Here is a 21,767-nt window from a genome sequence, read left to right on the forward strand (position 1 = left end):
TGCAACTATGAGCAGAGATAGATTTAGAAGGAATCTTACTGTCAAGGGAAACTGGTTAAGAGGACGAAACTGTTTTTTAGGTATCTTCCTGACAGGTTAGGTCTTGCAGTCTTGGTGCTGGCAAATGTTTGGGCTCAGGGGCACAGTGCAGACTGGATCTTCCCTACTAACCAATCTGAATCAGCTGGGGACAGGGAAAGTAGGGAAAACTCTATCCACACCAAAGCTGTAGGCTTGACTGATACCCTGCCTGCTCCTATACATTCAAGATGCTACGAAAAGAGATTGTGGTTACGCAGCATGTAAATTCAGCATTATGCTGGGCAAATAGAATAGTTTCCATGACGGATCTGTGTGTGCAGAATCATAGCTACTGAAATGATTACAGCCTGGTGGATCAGGCTCTCCTGACCATCTCTTTACCAGTCAACCATGGGGTTAATGAAGGCAGAAGAGATGACCTGATCCATCCATGCCATGCAAGGTGCAGCTGAGAGACCAGGGTCTCTAGGCCCTGGTGAATACCAATGAAGCCATACACCAGCATGCACCAGGGACCACAGGTGACTTCAAAGATCTAGCAAGGCCCCACGTATTAGGGGCCCAGCTGGATGCCAGGAAGACATCCAGTTCTGACAGAATCCATTTTTGAGCATGAAAATGTCATGGAAAATCTATCCTCTGAACTTGGATGTAAAATGGAATGGGGGCTTACAACTTCGATAAAAACAACAACCTCACAATAGAAACTATTCTCATGATTGAGAAACATTACAACTCTCCATTTCACATCATTTCTCCATAAAAAAGAAAGAAAAGAAGCAAGATATAACTGTTATTGAACAAACAACTTATTAATGAATTATTTGCATAGCTTTAGCATATACAATTGAAGATTTAGTAGTTAGATAACAACTGCCATGCTAGAACTGAGTAATAAGACCTGACAGGGGCATCAGCGTGTTTGATAACAGGCCTGAGTGTGTTAAGTAGGACAAAGGTTAAAGCTTAACAGATAGAGAACATTTTATTTTCTAGTGTTATGTGATCATAAAATAAATCTCTTCAGGACATCCAGTATAATTATTATTATTATAAAAGCACAGAGTTACTGGGGTGGAGAGAACTGTATAAGGAAATGATGTCAAAAATAACACAATCACAGCATAGAGCTCAGTAGGCTTCTCTGCTTAAAACAATGGTCACATTCCTTAACAGTTTTCATTCCTGGAAGTCATTCCCAAGCCCTTTTTTTATTAAGTCCTGCTTATCACCTACTAGATATTTAACCTTTGTTCCATATTAGGGATGGGGTTTGCTGCCTAGTTTCGATCCGCTTGTGTTCAGATTGTCTCTCGTTCAATCCTGATCCACTTCTTTTTGTTCCTGCTTGGTTTTGCACTTGCCGACTTGATCCGCTGTTTGTTTTTGGTGGTGAAAAAAACTTACGTAATTTTTAACATAAATTCTTATGTAAATCCATGGAAGTTAATGGATAGTAGTGATTTATAATTATGAAGATAATTATGTAAAATCAGGGGGGAAATGGAAAAAAGAGCTGTGACGATTACAGCCGTGGCTCACCGCAAGAAATCAGTGCCGGTCCAAAAAGACAGCGGACTGTCAGATTCAGTCAAAATCTGGTACTAAGCCTGATTTAGTAGATATTTCCCCCCATCCCTACTCCATATTAAACAAGTGATATTAGTGGTGTTATTCCAGCATAATGACCCTGAATTTACCAAGAATCCAGACAGCAAGTCATAACCTATTATTAAAACCATGGGCATCTGCAGCTTTTAAGAGACCTTTAAAATCTCCCCTAGTCCAGAGAACTACAAACTGGACAGCATCCCAAGACATGGCCATGAATTTGCATTACTGAAGGCTGGGTTAAGGTAGAGGGGTGTCAGAATCTGCTGTTTAAGCCATAGTTTGAGTCAAAACCAAATCATAATAGTATGTGGCATCTATGGTAAACCAAAAGGCCCTCACATTAGCCAGATATTGCCTGTGTCCTGGCTGAAGTTTTGTATGACAAACAATGGTCAGTAAGAAGAGAGTTTGGGGCAACTAATCAGAAACATTTCCATTCATTCTGTGTTGTAAGTTTCCAGACTGAAGTCACATGCAGGTAAGAGACAAAACAGACATAAAAGAAGCAGCAGTCTTATGGTATATCAGTCTAGCTCAGAGTGTCTTCTACATACTTAGATCACTTTTTAGTGGTGTTTCTGATGATCTGTTGCTTAGTAGAATCAGCTGCTGGTTGTTACCCACCATAGCTCAACACTACAGGTCTTCAGAAAACTAGGGTTGCAGTGTTTAATCAATTAAATATTTCAATTAATTCATTAAAAAAAAATTATGGAAAAAGAAACAGTACCACAAATATAGCAGATTTTACATTCTGTTATTGCTTAAAAACAACTGTAAGTTGTTTTTGCATAATTACTTTCAAAAACCTTAAGCAGCAGGCACCATTTTAAAAGCTTTCCTCTTCTCTGACACATTTCAGAGGATGCGTTTCCTAAGATGGAGCCTGATAGAATGCATTCATACATCTTCTAGAAACAAAGAAAGTGTTTTTCCCCTTCAGAACTATTGTTTTATTCAGATGAAAACTTGTGCAGATTAAACAGATCAATCAACTGAATGATTGATTGATGGGATTAATCCAGCTAACGGCCAAATGAAATATGACATCAGGAGATATGACTTTAAAAAAAAGTTCATGATGATTTATCTAGTAGGAAGATTGCAGAATTTACTAAGGAACCATTTATTTTGAGGTCAATTCTGTATCCCATGCATAAGTCACAGTTTCCCCTCGCTTTTGAAAATTTGGATATGATAATCCTAGAAAAGGAAATAGCCAGAAATAAACATTTCCTAGACTTATAACAAAATATTGAAAACACAATATAGAGTAATAAGTAAAAACCAACCATAAGAATGAAAGGTAGTAAAAACCCCTCCTCCCCAAAAAACTTTCTTGCATGGAGGCAGTACACTGAATAGTTTAAAGTCCAGATTTAAAACACAGTTATAAAGCCTGGATGAACAAAAAAAAAAGCTTGAAAACCACGTAGAGGTTTTTCACAATCAAATGCTATATAATTTTTATTTATTTATTTATTTATTAAAAGGGCCTTCAACCATGGCCAAAAAGATTACAACGAAGGTGTTAAGTGAGCCTCTCAGGAGAGGCTATTCCATAGCTGAGAAGTCACTACCAAAAAGCCTCTTTTTTCGTGCCAGTTATCCAAATTCTTCTGTCTGGTATGAGATTTGTGAAGGGTTCCCAGTGCAATGTCTTTAGACTCGTTCAGTTATCATACTCCCTATGAATCACCATGCAACGGTTTGGTGATCGAAAACGCCCATGGGCCTGTGTGCTGCTGCTGCTCCTCATTGTCCCCCAGGCTCATGCAAATTGCCAATCCCATCATTGGCTAGCGTTCACTGTGGTTCAATGATTCATCTGAATCAGCCTCACCATCGTTACGTCTCACCATAGATTCTAAATTAGACGTTTTGAAATCAGTTTCCAATCCTGATTTCAGTCTCTGGTTTAGAAGCTAACTATGTTGGATAAGGCTATGAATGGCTACTAGCCAGGATGGCCATGTTCTACCTTTACTGTCAGAGGTAGCATGCCTGTGAATACCAGTTGCTGGGAATCTGAATTGGGGAGAGTGCTATTGTAGGCTTCCCATAGGCATCTGGATGGTGAACTGTGAAAACAGGTTGCTGGCTTTAGATGGGCCAATGCAAGATCGTCTTATGTTCTTTGTTCTTATGGTTGATAGTAACATAGTTATGCCAATTCAGGAATATCAGTGTTACCATCAACTAGGGAGGGAGTGGGAAGGAAAATACATAAAAGAATACTCATGTCTTCAGGGCACTTCTAATTATTAAGCTGCACAATTACTGATTTTATCCAGTAGGCCACTACACCAGCTATAGGTTTGCCTGAACTGACTCAAAATAATAACAAAGAACCATATGAAGAAAGTTGATTTGAAAATTTATCTCGTACTATCAAGGTACATTTCTTTCATCTCTACTTTTTGTTCCTTTCTGCTTCTAATAAAAAGGTCACACCAGTGGATATGCTCCCTGACACAAGGGCTCGCTCATCCTTGTGGGAAGATACAAAGACATTCAAAATAAGCCCATTTCTCTTCTGGAGAGCGAACAGTTTCTCAGGGCTTTCTTCTAGCCAAGGAAGTAGACAGTCCGTTTCTCTCCACAGCATGATCCAAATAAACATTGTTGCAGGTGAGGAAATAAATAGCTGGATTCTCTCCTGGCAGAGTCAAAAGAGCAAAACTGTATCACCCTTGGTGTTGGAGTTCAACCAAACACGAGAAGTTCCGTCCTCAGCAGGACTCAGCTCAACAATTCAGGTCCACCCTTTTAGCAAAACAAATACAAACAGTTCTTTCCCTGTAGGTTGTTAGAAGCAGGAGGATGGGGGAAGGGAGCCACAAAAGATTAATGAACCTTGCAGGAGTCAACTAACACAATTGAAAGTATCCACTGAAGCAGTGAGAACTGTGAAACCAATAATCCCTGTTTCAAAAGGCATAGTTCTTTCTCTCATGTCTTAAGAAAAATTACGTGATAGAAATCTATCCTGCCCTTCACTAGCTCTTGCACAATTTCAGTGAAAAGTCTTTGTTTAGTGATAATCCACAAATAAGGCATGGCCTTTGATTCCTATTTCAACAATGTCTTTCATCAAAATGCTATAGGCACAATGTGTAGTATATACTCCATATTCCTTACTACCATAGACCCCTTCAGAAGGCTGAAAAGAAGACATCTAGGCCCTGCTTGTTTTGTACACGAACATGATCCAAGAGGAATCTAGAATCCTGCTCATGAGATAACCACTGAGGTGACATGCAAAGTGGACTGTGTGTTCCAAGTGATGCATCACAAATCAATCCTAAAGCTATTTCACTCTTCTCCCATCTCTCACACCAGGAGTGGGAAGGCTTCAGACTTGCTGGATCTACTCTGGATTTGTTGTTTTGCCAGTGTGGTGTAGTGGGAGAGCCAGTGTGGTATAGTGGTTAAGGTGCTGGACTACAACCTGGGAGACCAGGGTTTGAATCCCCACACAGCCATGAAGCTCACTGGGCGACCTTGGGCCAGTCACTGCCTCTTAGCCTCAGAGGGAGGCAATGGTAAACCACCTCTGAATACCGCTTACCATGAAAACCCTATTCATAGGGTCGCCCATAAGTCGGAATCAACTTGAAGGCAGCCCAGCCAGCACTAGATCCTAAAGCCATACAATAAAAACTAAAAGAATTCTGATCCCAGGAATCTGAGTACCAGAACTGAATGATGCTCAGCACAGCTTTCTACACAAAACTGCCAAGCCTTCATCCTATCAGCAATATAATATAGGGTAGGCGGGGGGGGGTGAGGACGAGCATTTTGTTGTTGCTATTGTTAAACATTTTAGGGGTAGAAATCCTTGCAAATCTACTGCAAATCACAAAGGGACATGCCAGTAGATCCAGATGTACCTTCTGCTCAACCCTGTTTTACACAGAACTGTGTTCTGTGGATGGGTAGGTGTGTGCACACACTGATAAATTCTCCTCCATTTTTATCACCAGATAAGATTATAGGGAAGGCAAAAATCTCCACCTTCTCATAAAAACATTTGCTTAGCCCATTTCCCCGTTAAACATTTATTGTGTAAACTTTTAGAGGGATAAGAGGCTTAAAAAGAAAACCCTTTATTATTTGGCCATTGATTATCAGTGGTTCTTCCAGTGGTTGTGTTGAAATGTTGCTTATTAAGCAATCCTTTAAGACTGCAATAGATTCTGGGTACACCTCCTGCCGATAACTTGTCTCCTTTTACTCAGTTTAAGAGCTCCAATCTGTACTTTAAGGATTCCCATATGATTCAGCTGTTGGTATTTCCCAACACTGCGAGTATTTCCAATAAGCCTGTTTTACCAGAAATGGAACAAAGAACATTTTTATTGCTTATATAAAACAAGGAGTAATATTGCCTAGTAGTATCACAATGCAAACCCAGAAGAAATTCCCACTGAGTTCAATTACTCCCAAATAAATGTGCATAGGATAGCACCCCTCTGGCATTATTTGAATCATGCTTAATTGGAAGCAAATTCCTTGGAAACAAAGGGGACTTTACACAGATCTAGCAGTTGTCAGCCTGAGAGCCCCCTGCATACACAACAGCTTAATGTGCACACATGAAGCTCAGAAACTGGAACAATTGCACTCATTCCCCTCTCTCAGCACCACTGATGTGAGGATAAATACCTTTGGCATCCACCCGCACCATCCTCAAGATGCAATTCTTTTTGTTTTGCCTGCAGAAGAGGCTGGCTTGGGCTGATTTGTCTGCTGCTGCCTTCTCTCCCCTTAGTTGTGTACTACGTGGCACGCACCCTCCCACCTGCCCTTGGTCTAACGTGGATTTATCCCAGTGGCCAATTTTATTTGGAGCATGTAAGGTTTGCCCTTAGAGGTCCTGACTGGATTTGAATTCTTGGTTTGTTTTTTTCAAATCTGGCATGCTGGCCTTGGTTGTTTGGTTGTTATTTCAGGCCTTGGGTTTGACCTCTCCTTTGGGCAGATTCCATGTGTGGTTAGATGAATTGAGGGTGGAGGAAAAAATTGATGAGCACCTTGGTGTGCTAAGAGATGAAGGGATGCTTCCTCCTCATACCTGCCCATCAATGCCACATGGCTTGAGGATTGAGACAGGAGCCTTTCTTGAGGGCTGGCGTACTTACCTATGCAATGCTTCAACACTAGAGGGATGTGAAGAGGCCAGAATTTCCTTGGTACAGTTAATGTGCCAGTGAGGAAGAGCTAAGAGTACAGAATTAATTCCTCTGAAGCCTTGAGCAAAGGGAGCTCACCCCAAAATTTGAAGCTTAGGAATTATGCTCCTATTCCTTGGATTTAAAGGAGCCCTCACTGCTTGAGTCTGTTCACAAAGCAGTTCTATGCATTTACAGATCCATTTGAATTTATTCTAATAACTTTGTTGTTCTTTTAAGCTCTAACCTCTAAATAAAATGTGGCTCTGTGTAGTTTAGATGGACTTTTTCTTTAATTTCTTACCTGTTTTACTTAAATTCAACAGTTTTTGTAGAAGTAAAGCAACAATTTCTGCAGCCCACCTCACATATCTGATGAAGCTGTTGACCAAAAAAATGCTAACCAAGCTCACTATTCTCTGCAGTCTCACAGATATTTTTTGTGTTCGTGTAAGAGTGTCAGGTGTGAGGCAGGTACAGTTGTGGCTTCAAAGGAACAATCGGGGGCTTAAAGTGATTGGTGCTGACAGGGACCCTGCTGGAACTGGCTGAACCTAGGAGTTCCCTATTAGGAAGTCCCTAATGCAGCTCCTTAATGCAAGTGTTGGTTTCAAACCGCTTTCTTTGAATGGAGCATTTTTCTTTCTGCTGACGTCTACAAAGGGAGAAAATGTTTCTTTTGAAGGAAACAGTTTAAATCCAATGGCTTCCTCCAAATGGACTCCTTTGGAGTTCTCTCTAACAGCTGATCAGCTGACTGGACCTAAAAACACTTCTTTAAATGAGGTTGTTGTAGCCACCAATCAACTGATCAATAGTTACATCGACCTCCTTTCATTATGATGTCAGGTGACTAACATACCAGGGAGTCATACATTAGGGATCTAGCCCATTAGCTGGGTCTAGTTCCCCACCCCGTCTTACATCTTCCATACATGTGCGCATTGAGAGCATTTTAAAACTGGACTAATTATACAATGTTCCATCTTCCTATACTTTGTTTCTTTTTCATTTCTCTCCATTTCAGTTTCCCTCCCAGTTTGTGCACTGGATACTCTTCTTATTCCCTACCGTTTCTCCTTTCAGAAGTTTCTGCTCTCTCTCTCTCTCACCCCGCTCCCATTAACATGTTGATTCATTTGTTCATTCATTCATTCCAAATGACAGTAAAGTGAAATGGCTACTGCCATTGCTGCTAAAGTACTAAGAGTCAGCTTTTAAACAACTTCCTAAGGGACTGGCAGAAGGAACAGAGGAAAGAAAATGAGGACAGGAAATCAGCTAGGTTACAAACTGTGTTGTGTTCATTTACATGGAGCAGAATGACATCCACACTGATTTATGGCAATGATTAGAATAATAATAGATATCTCTTGTTTGACCTTTTTATAAATGAGATTCAAAATAGTTTATGAGAATAGATTATTTTTTTATAAGGGGGGGGGGAATCTACTGCAAGAAACTTGGTGTGAGCAAAGTAAAGTGACCAGGCTATTAGATAGATGGAGTGAAGAAGGAATATATTACCTGCCTTTATTCTCTGGATTTATTTCTAGGACTAGCTGCAATTTCAAATGCACCCATCCAACAAAATGCAGAATTCTATTCAGATATAAGCACTAATACCACTGCCATTTACTGAATAAATTTGCTTTTTTTAGAGACACAGCATTTTAGAAACATATAAGGGAAAATATATGCATTGCATAATATTACTTACATATAAATTACAGTGTAGTTAGCTACAGAAAGGTGTGACTGCATCCAACCTGTCTCACTATTAGCAGGACAAAAAAAATCAATCCCCAGTGGACACTAATTTGACTAGGCAATTATTGGGTATATTCATGTTAAATAAATACATTACTAGTCTTAACAATTGCTTCTAGCAAATTCTTTTTTGTTTCTGTATGCTGTTAGTATTCTAAAACATAAAAATAAATCAATAACCCTCAAAACTTGTATTTTTCTTCGTTCAGGCTAACAATATTAAGATAAATTTGTGCCTGGAAATTATGCTTGTAAGCAACAGTTCAAGTAACAACATATAATTTGTCAAACAGGATCAACAGGGCAACAATCAATTTCTTGCTCACTGTGACTCCTGACATCATTCCAAAAACACCAAAAGAATGTCCAAAAGTACATGCTGTTTCACCAGTTATACCAGAATGATTTGTTTAACTAGAGTGTAGTTCAGTGGCGTACCTAGCATATTTGACACCCGGAGCGGATCATTTTTTAACACCCCCCTCCTCTATATGACAAAATTATTTTCAGTAATAATCATGAAATGAAACTAATAATAATAATAATAATAATAATAATAATAATAATAAGAAGAAGAAGAAGAAGAAGAAGAAGAAGAAGAAGGACGTTTGGCAGAGATTCATAAAAATCCCATTCTCCCACTCTGAGGAACACGGCCAGAGGAGGGTGGGGTAGGGGGTGTTTCAGCCCTGGGGTGGGCAAGATTTTGTATTGCCCTAAGACCGTGAGAAGGGTGGGATATACATTTAATACATACAAACATACTTTTATGAGCATTACACCAGATATATTAACTCAGAGATGAATTTCTCAAATTATCCTGGATATTGGTTTTATCTCCCCCCTTTGCATAGCCTTATCAGAAGTATTCAACAAATTTCAGCAAGGTGACTATTTTTATAGTCTTCACAAGTATTTAGTAAGTATTTTAGGATATTTTCATTCTTGCTTTTCTATCTGTTTTTAATGCAGTAAGTTGTTTTCAGTTTCTTTTTGAAAAAAGTGATGATGACAACAACAGTCCACCAGAGTACATGCTGTTACAGAACACCCTAAGCAAAAATGACAAATTTCTTCCCCAAGGAGGTGCCAGTCTAAGCCTTGACAACTGAGGAGCACAGAAAAGGGGGAGAAGAAGCTACTAGTACTACTACTAGTAGTAGAAATAACAATAAAATTATGATTATTATTATTATGCCACAGAACAAATAGGCTTCTGTTTTATGACAGGGAGGGAAGAAGAAGGGCAAAGATCACTGGCAACATTTATACTCAACACTTCACATTTCTGAAGAAATATATCATTTGGGTCCTTTAATTTGCAAAGTGCTGGATAGTCTTTCTTACGTCTGCCTGTAAAACAACCTTGTGACATAGGTCCCTATTATCCTTACGGGACAGATGGAGAACTAGGGCTGAGAAAGGCTGCCTTGCCCAAGACCACACAGCCAATCCCTGGCAGAGATAGCAGTTCCTCGGCTAAAGACTCCCAGAAACAAATTCAAGGCACTGCTTCAGGAAGGAAATAGCAGAGCTTGGAAGTAACTAGTTACAAGTAATGAATTACTTGTAATTCATTACTTTTTTGAGTAACGAGTGGGTAATTCCTTTACATTTTGATTGTAATAGAACTAGGAGTAATTTTACTACTTTTGTGGAGTAATTGTAACGTTTCCAGAATTACTTTTGGGCATTACTTGGGGGGGGAGCAGGGGAAGTCTTCTACTCCTCTGATTTGTGGATGAAAATCATGTGCCTCAAACTGGACTTCTGTGCAGTGTTGCTCTTTCCTCATGCTCTGTGGATGGGCAGGAGGCGACGAGGGAGGAGGCGGAGAGTGAGATGGGGTGGAGTGGAGAAAACAATTATTTAAAAAAACTGATGGTGGTGAAGAATGGAGTGGAGGGGGAAAGGATCTGGAGGTCAAGAACATGGATAAAGGAGAAGAAGGAGGCAGCAGCAGAATGGAGACAAAGAACTGTGGAGGTGAAACATGGCAACGTGTGTTTGTGTGTGTGTGTGTGTGTGTGTGTGTGTGTGTGTGTGTGAGTGAGTGAGTGAGTGAGTGAGTGAATACTGTGTTTGCACTTGGCACACAAAGTGGCCTCCACCTCCCTCTCTGGCTACTGTGCTGTATTTGCAGTATTTTAACTTTTTTGCATCTCAGGGGAAAATGTTTGCTTGAGTGAGTGTCCCTTAGTTGGTGGCAGGGCAGGGTCCGGGAGGTGGTTAAGTGAGACAGATTATGCTTGCTGGCTGAGTGGGGGGGGGTTGCACTTGGTTTGATGTGCAAGGATCTGAGTAGTGGCCTCAGCCTCCCTCCTCACCTCCTTTACCAGCGGAGAGACCACCATTGCTATCTTATGGATAAAAATAATTATTCTACTACCTCTGGATGTGTTTATTTTTAATGTTGTTTTAGGCTACTTAGATGTGCAGTAGCCAAGGCCAGCACCTTGTAGGCAGTTTTTTTAAGTAACTGAAATGTAATTGTAGTGATTACTTTGGAGGAAAAGTAAAGTAATCAGTTACTTTCAGAGCAATTGTAATTGTAACGGTAATTACTACTTTTTGGGCCATGTAACTGTAACTGTAATTTATTACTTTTTTAAAAGTAATCTTCCAAGCTCTGGGAAATAGTACTGATTTATTATTTATTTATTAGATTTATATCCCACCCTTGCTCCCAGTAGGAGCCCAGGGCAGCAAACAAAAGCACTAAAAACACTTTAAAACATAATAAAAACAGACTTTAAAATATATTAAAACAAAACATCCTTAAAACATTTTTAAAAGCTTTAAAACCATCTTTTTTAAAAAAAATTAAAAACATGTTAAAAAGCAATTCCAACACAGATGCAGACTGGGATAAGGTCTCTACTTAAAAGGATTGTTGAAAGAGGAAGGTCTTCAGTAGGAGCTGAAAAGATAACAGAGATGGCGCCTGATGATTATAGTGTTGCTTTCTCCCACTTTCCATCTTTAATTATGGAAGATTCCTCCCCCACCCCTCCAGGAACACATTAAGGGACACTAAGGCTGTGCACACGCCATACATTTAAAGCACATTATTTTCCCCAAAGATTCCTGGGAATTGCAGTTTATGAAGGATGCTGGAACTGTAGCTCTGTGAGGGGCAAACTACAGTTCCCAGGATTCTTGGGGGGAAATAATATGCTTTAAATGTATGGTGTGCACACAGCCTTAGGCTTCAATCAACACCACTTACCTGGGAGTAAACCCCACTGAATTCAATAGAACTTACTTCGGAGTAGACATGGTTAGGACTGCATTGCTAGGCTGCAATCCAATGTGCACATACCTAGGAGTAAGCTAAACTGAACACAGCAGGGTTTACTCCTGAGCAAACAAGCATAGGATTGCATTGTTAACTCCTATTAGACATGGGCAGTAAAACTCAGCCGATATTATGCACCTTGGTGGTTCAGAAATCTGGAATCAGTGGCAATTCGTTCTTCCTCCCTTACCATTGGTGGTGTAATAATGATTACCATGCTTTCCCAGAACCATGATAGCTGTAAAGTACCTCCTGCTAAACACAACCGCATCAGTTGTCCTCGATGGGAATTAACATCATCGGTAGCAAATCGCCGATAGAATAACTACAGTCAAAACAGGGTCGTGTAGATGAGGTACGTGTGGCCATTAAACTGCACGTGGGAATGCGGCAGTCTTAATATTTGGTTTCATAAGATTCTCAAGGGGTAGTTGAAAAAAGATTTCACCATTTGGGCTGCTAAATAAAAACATACCCCCAATCCCCCTCCCCTTGACCAAAGGACATACACTTTAATGCATGGACGAGCGACCTCCAGAAGTTGTTCCATCATCCCTGGCCATGGGGCATTTAAGGTGTGTGGCTGATGAAAACTGGAGACTGACATTTGGAGGGCTGCAGCTGACCCACGTTCCCCAACCTGGTGCCTGCAAAAATTTTGGACTGTGTCTCCCATAAACCCCAGAGGTACAGGGGCAGGGATCAGGTTGGGGAAGGCTGATCTATGCCTGTATGGGAAAAAACAGGGAGGGCTGAGTCAGGTAAGAAAGAGTTATAGGCAATAGCTTCTTTGAAATTGACAAGAGAGCCACAGCAATGACTAACCACCTGGAAGACCTCTTAAAACGGGTAAAGAGCCTAAGAATAAGACTCTTCTTGCGGCTATGAAGGGGAGGAGGTGATCGCCACCCAGAAGGATTTAGCCTTTACTATCTCTATCCACCCGCCATCTTTACAATAAAAGAACTGGGTTCCTAACTTCTTGATTTGCATTTGTTGATCAATCCTCTTGAGTTCGCTATCATCAACACCCAGGTGAAGCCGGAAGGTCCAAAACTCTAGCAAAGTTGAGCTTCATTTGACCAAGGGCAGGGCCACAACATTCTTTGCCAGTGCAATGCCTGGTCAGCTGTCTCTGCGTGCTTCTTAGGAAACTGTTTTTCTGCAAAAAAAAAAAAACAGATCCAGCCCTTTTGCTCCGCAAAGCCTCAGCATTTTGCGTTTTTCATTTGCGTGTATGAAAAAGACCTTTTTTAAAAAAAGTTATTTTTAAAAAGGTGGCAAAAGCCTTGTGGGTTGATAATGCACCCCCTTACTGCCTGTGCCCTGGGTGGACCACACCTACCACTCCGCCCTTGGTACACCACTGGTGCTATCATATTAATTCAACATCCCCATAAATAACTCAATTAGACAACTACCACTTCCATTTTTTTTAAAAAAAGTGGAAATGCAGCAGCAATTCATGACTCACTGTCATTTATTTATTTTCCAAATGGTGAAGCTTTTCCATTCACTTTAGTGTGAACCGAATCAGGTATTTGGACAGATGTCACAAAAGTACTACATAGTCAAATTCTAAAACTAGCACATGGCAAAACTATCTAACTGGATCACGGCTCAAAATCTAGGTACAGAATCTAACACATTTTGATTTTAGAACTGTTGGGTATCTTCAGGGCCGGCTCCAAAGGGCAGCCAGGTGGAGTCCTGGCTGAGGGCCCCACAGTCCACAGGAGCCCCTGAAGGGCCCCTCGTTATGGTGGAGGAGTAGTGCTTCCCATCCATGGCAGGCTCCCTGTCGCAGATGGCAGAGAGGCAGCTGCCCGCCTGCCCTCCGCCCTGCCCGCTCGCTGTCCTCCCACCCCCACCCGCTTGCTCTCTCTCTCTCCGTGCCCACTTGCCCTCTCCCCCACTTGCTCACTCGCCCTCACCCTCCTCCCACTCGCTCACTCGCCTGCCCCCCACACTGCCCCTGCTCGCTCTCACCAGCCTGCTCCCTTGCCCTCACCCACCCCGCTGCCCACTTGCCCCCCTGCCATCCTGCCCCCCCACCTGGTAGGTGGGTGAGGCTTGCATGCGGGTGCCAGGGCCCAGGACAGGCAGGTGCCCAAGAGCCCTGGCATGCCTGGGGCCGGCTCCAGGTATCTTATGTGTTCAGCTAAAACACTGCAGAGCAAATATTCATGTCTTGACTGGGCCCTTTGATTTTTACTGTTAAGGCAGCTACATTGTTGAGATATTTGACCCTCTGTCCATTGTTGAGTGTGATATTTTTAAAAAAACACACATGTATTGATTATTGTAAATCACTGATATGAAGAGTGAGAAGAGATCGAATAATTTTGCAGTGATTTTGTATGAGACTTGCATAAGGAGAACATACTGACAGCCCATAAAATAATAGTCCGGTTCACACATCACAGTAAGCAATGACTTACCTGGATCATGTGAATGCATGGGCTCCCAGGAAACAGTGTGTAGCCACTCAGCTCTTCCCCGGTCTTTTTACCCTTGTGCCATGCTAAGATAAGCCAAGGTTTGGCTTAGCCTATCATTGGAACCTAGGCTTGTAGTTGGCTCTCTCCTTGCTAACCATATACTATGGCTAAGGATTGTTCTTTGCTACACCTCACAGTGATTGAGAAAACTTAACCACAACCTATGGTTTGGAGAATCCAGTAAGCGAAACCTTGGCTTAGCTCAGTGTGCTGTAGGAGCAAAAGGTCCAAATGTAAGCAAAGCAACTGTGAGTTCCTTTCCAGGAGCTCGCACATTTACACAGTCCTGGTAAGCCAGTTTGGTTTACTGTGACATGTACATGAGGGTAGTGTGAAAGCATCTGCAATAGTTTTGAGTCAGATCTAAAGTAAGCCTTGCCCTGTGGAGGACACTGCCTGTTTTATGCTCCTTGAGAGAATGGCAGAATACAAATCTAATAAAGAATGCATAAGTAGCTGTCTCCTGCAGATAAATGAGGGGGAAAGCTTGATGTGTTGAAAATACATCTACTTCCCATTGCCAGTCTGAGGACATTTTAAGGGTGACATCCCACCATATAACAATGATGGGATATGAATTACAAAGAAATAAAATAAATAAAATGTTTCTGCTTCAACAGATAATTGGGTTGAAAACTCTTTGCAAACAGCAATACTTATGTAATATATCCCCCACTCAAAGTATGCTGCTTGTTTCATGGTTATAGGAATTATTGTTATTATTTACTACTGCAATATCTACTACTACAAATATACAAAATACACAATCAGAGAAAAATCCATTAGTTGCATATTAAATTCACCATTTCACAAAGAGGAAAAAATACAAATGGTTGTATACAGCACCTAGAAAATAATTCCAAAATGCAACAGATAAAATAGCATTTTTCATGAATACATCTGTTTCAGTTCCCTTCCCCAAGTTGCCTCAAATGGTATGCTTTCTTGAACAGAACAGCTATAAGCTATATTTCAGATACCAAACTTACGTAAGTGAAGGGCAGGTTATAAGAATCTATAACACTGAACTAAAAGTCTTGCAGATGTCCAGGCCCCTTGCTCACTTGAGTTCTGTTCTGACATTCCTCTTCCCCAGCTCCTATCAAGTAGTTTTTCATGGATACAGAGGAAGTCTTCCATACTGCACCCACTTTCATGATGTGGCATTTTATTTTAAAATAAACTTTAAAATATAGGATTGTATCCAGTATCAGTCATAGAGTAGACTCATTAAAATTAATGGACTTGACTAACTAAGGTTTGACTATAACTTAGCTGGATATAACCCACAGACAACACAAAGGTTACTAACAAGTAACTACAGGGAATAGGAAATTCACTTATTACAGTCCTCATATCCTAAGTAAGCCTGTGGGACAACTGGAGTCAAACAGCCGAAAGAGAAGCTCACTAATTATTGAGAAAGTCTGGATGTGTAAATAATGAAGCTGAATCATATAATCATCTGTATTTGGCTGGAATGTGATCAGACGCTTGAACAGCTTCCACACAAAAATTCTACTGCACCATAATCACTTTCTAAAAAGAAGATTCTGACCACTTTATCCAAGTTTTCTTGGCACAAAAGGGAGTTCAACATGACAGCCTGCTTCAATGCACAGCACTGTCTCACTTTTTCTAGGTCTTTCAGAATCCACAGAGAGGGAACCATTAAGTCCACCACTGACCACTGTATGCAGAGCTTGAAGCAGCAGTAAAACAGTGCAGGATGTTCCAGCTGCTGCTAGATGTGACTGGACATTGTCACTTCAGACTTGAATGAGTTCCATTTGCCTTAAAGCAGAAGAAAGTCAGAGCCATCCACACACAGCCTGACATGGTGACATCTAGAGCTAGCTCTCCACAGCTGTGCATGAAGCAAGAGGAGCACTTGGCAAGCAACATCCCTGACTAGGATGCTTTGCCATTCAGGTGCTTAACAAAGGGCAAATGAAGTGGGAAAACAAATGCAAAAATGGCACAACAAAAGATAACGAATGGTGGCGAAATTGTCATGAAGTATAAGACTTTTGATGCAACACATTTCGTCCTTCCTGCTATCTACATGCTGCACAATACCAGCTGGGTGATCAGAGCTAGTTTCTCAGAAATGCCCAAGGATGCCAAATCCTAGACCAAATGAGGTTCAGTCAGATGCATTCAAGTCAAGCAATTCTCTTCCTGAAGAGGAGAGTAGTAACCATCCCAGTGACCTTTACTGGGTGACAGTAATAAGAAAAGGTCAGAAACACATACTTTGCTGGTTACCTACAGCAGCATTTTTAGTTAGATAAATAAGAGTTTGCAGGGAAACAGAGCCCTTATGAAGAGTGATTTTCGTCTAAACTGCAAAAACAATTGGCTGGATGTAGTGACCTGAAAGGTTAACAGGTAACTCAAGAATAGCAACACAAGGGATCCAATTCACACAACAGGTTGGGGGTGGGGGAGAGAGAAAGAGAGAGAAGGTCTAATTTTCTGCGCACTTTTCTTCCCAGCATTCGTATTTGAAGAGAGAAAAATCACAGTTATGAACAGTGTCAAAGATCAGACCCAGATTTTAGAGCTAAAAGGCACATTTCCAATTTCATGCAGAACGCCAACTGATGGCACAAAGCAGTGTGTGCTTATCTCTTTCATTAGACCTTTCTCATTGAGATTAATACAGCTTCATAATTCCAAATTCCTCTAAACCTTATTATGCACATTTCCAAGTTGATATCCTTCTTTCTCTTTGGCTCTTACATGAGCTTGCTAGAAATCACTGGACATAAACATGGCTCTTTCCGCCTTACAGTTTTTATGACGTGAGAACAAGACAATCAGTGACACTGAATTTGTTGAGGAGGGCTTTTTAAAATCCTCCTCCTCACGCTCTCTTCCGCCTCTGAACAGAAGCCCAGGACTACAGTGTGCTTTCATACTGAGTTTAATGTAAGGCATTTGGAGCTGTCATTGTTGCCTGCCTGCCTGCCAATGACATTAAAGGCGTTTCTAAACAGCCACTGAGGTCTTATGCAATTCATGTTGCTACAGTCACCAGAAATAAATGTAAAATGTACTGTTCTGGAAAAATAGAGATTACTCTCTTGATATGCCTAATGCTTCACTGTGCATGTTTCTATCCATGCAATTTTCATGGCATTTATCACAAGACAACAGGAGACGGTTTCACTAACAAAACTCTCAAGAGCCCACTGCTAAAGGAAATCTTCTGGGGTAGAGGTACTTCACGGCAAACCTTCCAATGACACCAGCTGATGAGGATATACAGTCCTCTAATGCTTTAATCCCAATGCTGTAATCCTGATCTTTGCCCATTTACCTGGGAACAGGTCACAATGACGTCATTTAAGACTTACATCCAAGTAACAATGCATGGATTCAAGCTGCATGTCTCTCAACACAACACCACCACTTTGCAGCGCATAACCAGGAAAGGAAGAGGCAAGACAAGATGAGGTGTGGGTAAATCGAGGGCCACGTTTATTGGAATAAAGCCAATTACATGCTTGATTGCATAATAGAATGATCTGCAGAGACAAGTGCGGAACCTATCTCATCCCCAATTGGGAGAGGGCACCATGCCATGGGAAAAGGGGGTGGGCCAAGCCCAATCCCCTCTTCTGGGTCCCATCCCCACAGGGTGGTTAGGGAGGACTTCCTGCTCTACTCCCCCTCAGGGCCGCACAACTCTGAGTGGATGTTACAGGTTAGCCCCAAAAGTGAACTTTATCCTGCCAACCGGCCACACAACCTGGAAGGCAGACCTCAGAACCCACCGATCACCTTAAAGGGTGCCTAAGGGTGTTCACCAAACCCTACCTTGTGAAATTCCGCACATATCTGCCAGACATGACCAAATAACCTATTTACAGATTAAATTACAATGCCAGGCAACAAATCAGCCAAATCAAATTAAGCCTAATAAAATTGAGTGAACCAGCCGAACAGTACAGGGTAGGCAAAAAACTTGCCAACAAAGGCTGGCGAGCTAAAAATTCCTACCCGGCCCCAAAGCGACCAGTTACACTTGTACTGCCCTGAAGGGAGGGTGGGTGTCGCATGAGGCCGAAAAGAGGCTGAGGGAAGATGGAGCAGGGCTTAAATAGCCACCCTTCTCCACCCCCTATGTGACAGGCGCGCTTGGCCATGTCGCGTCAACTTTATGGAGGATTTTGAAGCCATGCCAGGTCTTCCCCGGCAAAGGCCCACCATCACCAGAGCCCTAAAATGATGAAACTGAGGTTATCATACTTTGGACACATCATGAGAAAATAATTCACTAGAAAAGACCATAATGGTGGGGAAAACAGCAGGGAGTAGAAAAAGAGGAAGGCCAAACAAGAGATGGATTGATTCCATCAAGGAAGCCACAGACCTGAACTTACAAGATCTGAACAGGGTGGTTTATAACAGATGCTATTGGAGGTCGCTGATTCACAGGGTCGCCATAAGTTGTAATTGACATGAAGGCATATAACAGTAAATTTGATTACTCTTTATCCCCTATCTCCTGACCAGAGCTTGCAAAAGTTACTTTTTTGAACTACAACTCCCATCAGCCCAATCCATGGTATTTCCAATCTCTATGTATGGATGTGAAAGTTGGACAGGGAAAAAAGCTGATAAGAGAAAAATAAACTCATTTAAAATGTGGTGTTGGAGAAGAGCTTTGCGGATACCATGGACTGCAAAAAAGACAAATAATTGGGTGTTAGAACAAATCAAACCAGAACTATCACTAGAAGCTAAAATGATGAAACTGAGGTTGTCATACTTTGGACACATCATGAGAAGACACGATTCACTAAAAAAGATAATAATGCTTGGAAAAACAGAAGGAAGTAGAAAAAGAGGAAGGCCAAACAAGAGATGGATTGATTCCATAAAGGAAGCCACAGACCTGATTGCGAAGGGATTGCGAAGAGCTCCAATAAGACCTCTCCAAACTGAGTGAATGGGCGGAAAAATGGCAAATGCAATTCAATATAAACAAGCGTAAAATTATGCATATTGGAGCAAAAAATCTGAATTTCACATATACGCTTATGGGGTCTGAACTGGCGGTGACCGACCAGGAGAGAGACCTCGGGGTTGTAGTGGACAGCACGATGAAAATGTCGACCCAGTGTGCGGCAGCTGTGAAAAAGGCAAATTCCATGCTAGCAATAATTAGGAAAGGTATTGAAAATAAAACAGCCGATATCATAATGCCATTGTATAAATCTATGGTGCGGCCGCATTTGGAATACTGTGTACAGTTCTGGTCGCCTCATCTCAAAAAGGATATTATAGAGTTGGAAAAGGTTCAGAAGAGGGCAACCAGAATGATCAAGGGGATGGAGCGACTCCCTTACGAGGAAAGGTTGCAGCATTTGGGGCTTTTTAGTTTAGAGAAAAGGCGGGTCAGAGGAGACATGATAGAAGTGTATAAAATTATGCATGGCATTGAGAAAGTGGATAGAGAAAAGTTCTTCTCCCTCTCTCATAATACTAGAACTCGTGGACATTCAAAGAAGCTGAATGTTGGAAGATTCAGGACAGACAAAAGGAAGTACTTCTTTACTCAGCGCATAGTTAAACTATGGAATTTGCTCCCACAAGATGCAGTAATGGCCACCAGCTTGGATGGCTTTAAAAGAAGATTAGACAAATTCATGGAGGACAGGGCTATCAATGGCTACTAGCCATGATGGCTGTGCTGTGCCACCCTAGTCAGAGGCAGCATGCTTCTGAAAACCAGTTGCCGGAAGCCTCAGGAGGGGAGAGTGTTCTTGCACTCGGGTCCTGCTTGCGGGCTTCCCCCAGGCATCTGGTTGGCCACTGTGAGAACAGGATGCTGGACTAGATGGGCCACTGGCCTGATCCAGCAGGCTCTTCTTATGTTCTTATGTTCTTATGAACTTACAAGATGTGAACAGGGCGGTTCACGACAGATGCTCTTGGAGGTTGCTGATTCACAGGGTCGCCATAAGTCGTAATCGACTTGGAGGCACATAACAACAACAACAAAGAGGTTTCTGAGCATACCCGGGTTTGTACAGAAAGAAGAGTGACTCTACTGTCACCCCTTATATGTATTTTTAACCTTGGTCATCAGCAGGATTACTTGCTTGTATACTCAAGAAATTTATTTAATTATTTCTTACATGTATACCCTGCCTTTCTTTTCATGATAGAAACCCAAGGCGGCTTACATATGGTTCCCAGGCGGTCCCCCATCCAGGCACTGACCAGACCTGGCCCTGCTTAGCTTCAGCAGGGAGCTGGCCTCATGCGCCTATTGAATTGTAAATAGAAGTCTGACTGGGTTCTAATAAGAATGAGTGTTACTGGAGTCCTTGTGTAGGAAAGGAAACCCTGCTTACTTCATTATACAAGAAAGCAGCTGTGGAGTTTGCCTGCTCCCCATGGCAAGTAACAACTGCTTCCAAGCAAGCAGCCAAGCAATAAATCCATTTGTCTGCCCGCCCCATATACCATCCCTCATACCACTGCTTCCTTGCTTCTCTTCACAATACTTCTGTTGAGGAAACACATTGGATCACTGAGCTTGAGATGTGTGCACCTGCCCTTTGCCCTTGACTAACAGCAGGAAAGAACTTGCCCTCCCTCTCTTTTGAGCTTCATCACTCTGACTTCATATGCTCCAAGTGGCTCCCAAGCAGCAGAGGTGGCAAGCAGAAGGGGAAAGAGGGGAAAAGAGTAGAACAAAAGGAGACGGTGGGGAGAGAGGAGAGTGACAAGAGGATGGGGTAAGCAACTGGCCCTCCATAGCTGTACATGCACATGGCTACACTCTACACTGAGTCTACCCTCAGGTATAGTCTCTGTCTTTGCTTAACCCTACATAAGCCTGGCCTGCTGCAAAGTATGATGTGCTTTACGGGAAAGCCCCTGCACTAAAAAGCTTATCTTCCAGAGACACAGATAATAAAGACAGGAGAAAGAAAAGCTGGTACAAAATGAAAGCAATTGCTGTTTTCACAAAGCAATATGGAGCAATAAAGCAATGATGAGAAGACTGACAAGAGCCTCACAAACAGATGCACAAAACCTTTGAGTTCACAAAATCTTGCTCCCATATACGTACTTTAGCCATTTGATAGTCTAAAAGAAAAAGAACTGTTTGTCTTCCATATATAAAAGCTTTCCCACCTGATCCTCTGGAAGTGATTCTGACTTGCCTCAATGGCTGGGCAAGTGTTCTTTTATTATAGATATGGTGAAAGATTAATTTATCTAATCACATTAGCGTCTTCTAAGGATCAATGGTTATTACACAATTTCTTCCTTCTCTCACACACTGTGCCTACCAGTACATGCTTGTGTATGTATATGGGAGCCTTAAAAAGTGATCTTAAA

The 21,767-nt window shown here is 41.7% G+C and overlaps 1 protein-coding gene across 2 annotated transcripts in view; it reads right to left on the reverse strand.

The window, feature by feature from the left end:
- SLC16A7 (solute carrier family 16 member 7) overlaps positions 1-21,767 on the reverse strand; it is a 167,211-nt gene that overhangs the window by 138,860 nt on the left and 6,584 nt on the right. Inside the window, exon 2 of one of the 2 annotated variants that reach the window (XM_061639868.1) lies at positions 12,878-13,060. The exons of the other annotated variant lie outside the window; for it this stretch is intronic. The gene's annotated coding sequence lies outside the window, so the exon portion shown is untranslated. The remainder of the gene's footprint in view (positions 1-12,877; positions 13,061-21,767) is intronic. 2 annotated transcript variants of the gene reach the window in all.

The sequence above is a fragment of the Rhineura floridana genome, chromosome 8, assembly GCF_030035675.1.
Source record: "Rhineura floridana isolate rRhiFlo1 chromosome 8, rRhiFlo1.hap2, whole genome shotgun sequence".
In the NCBI taxonomy this organism is placed as follows: Eukaryota; Metazoa; Chordata; class Lepidosauria; order Squamata; family Rhineuridae; genus Rhineura; species Rhineura floridana.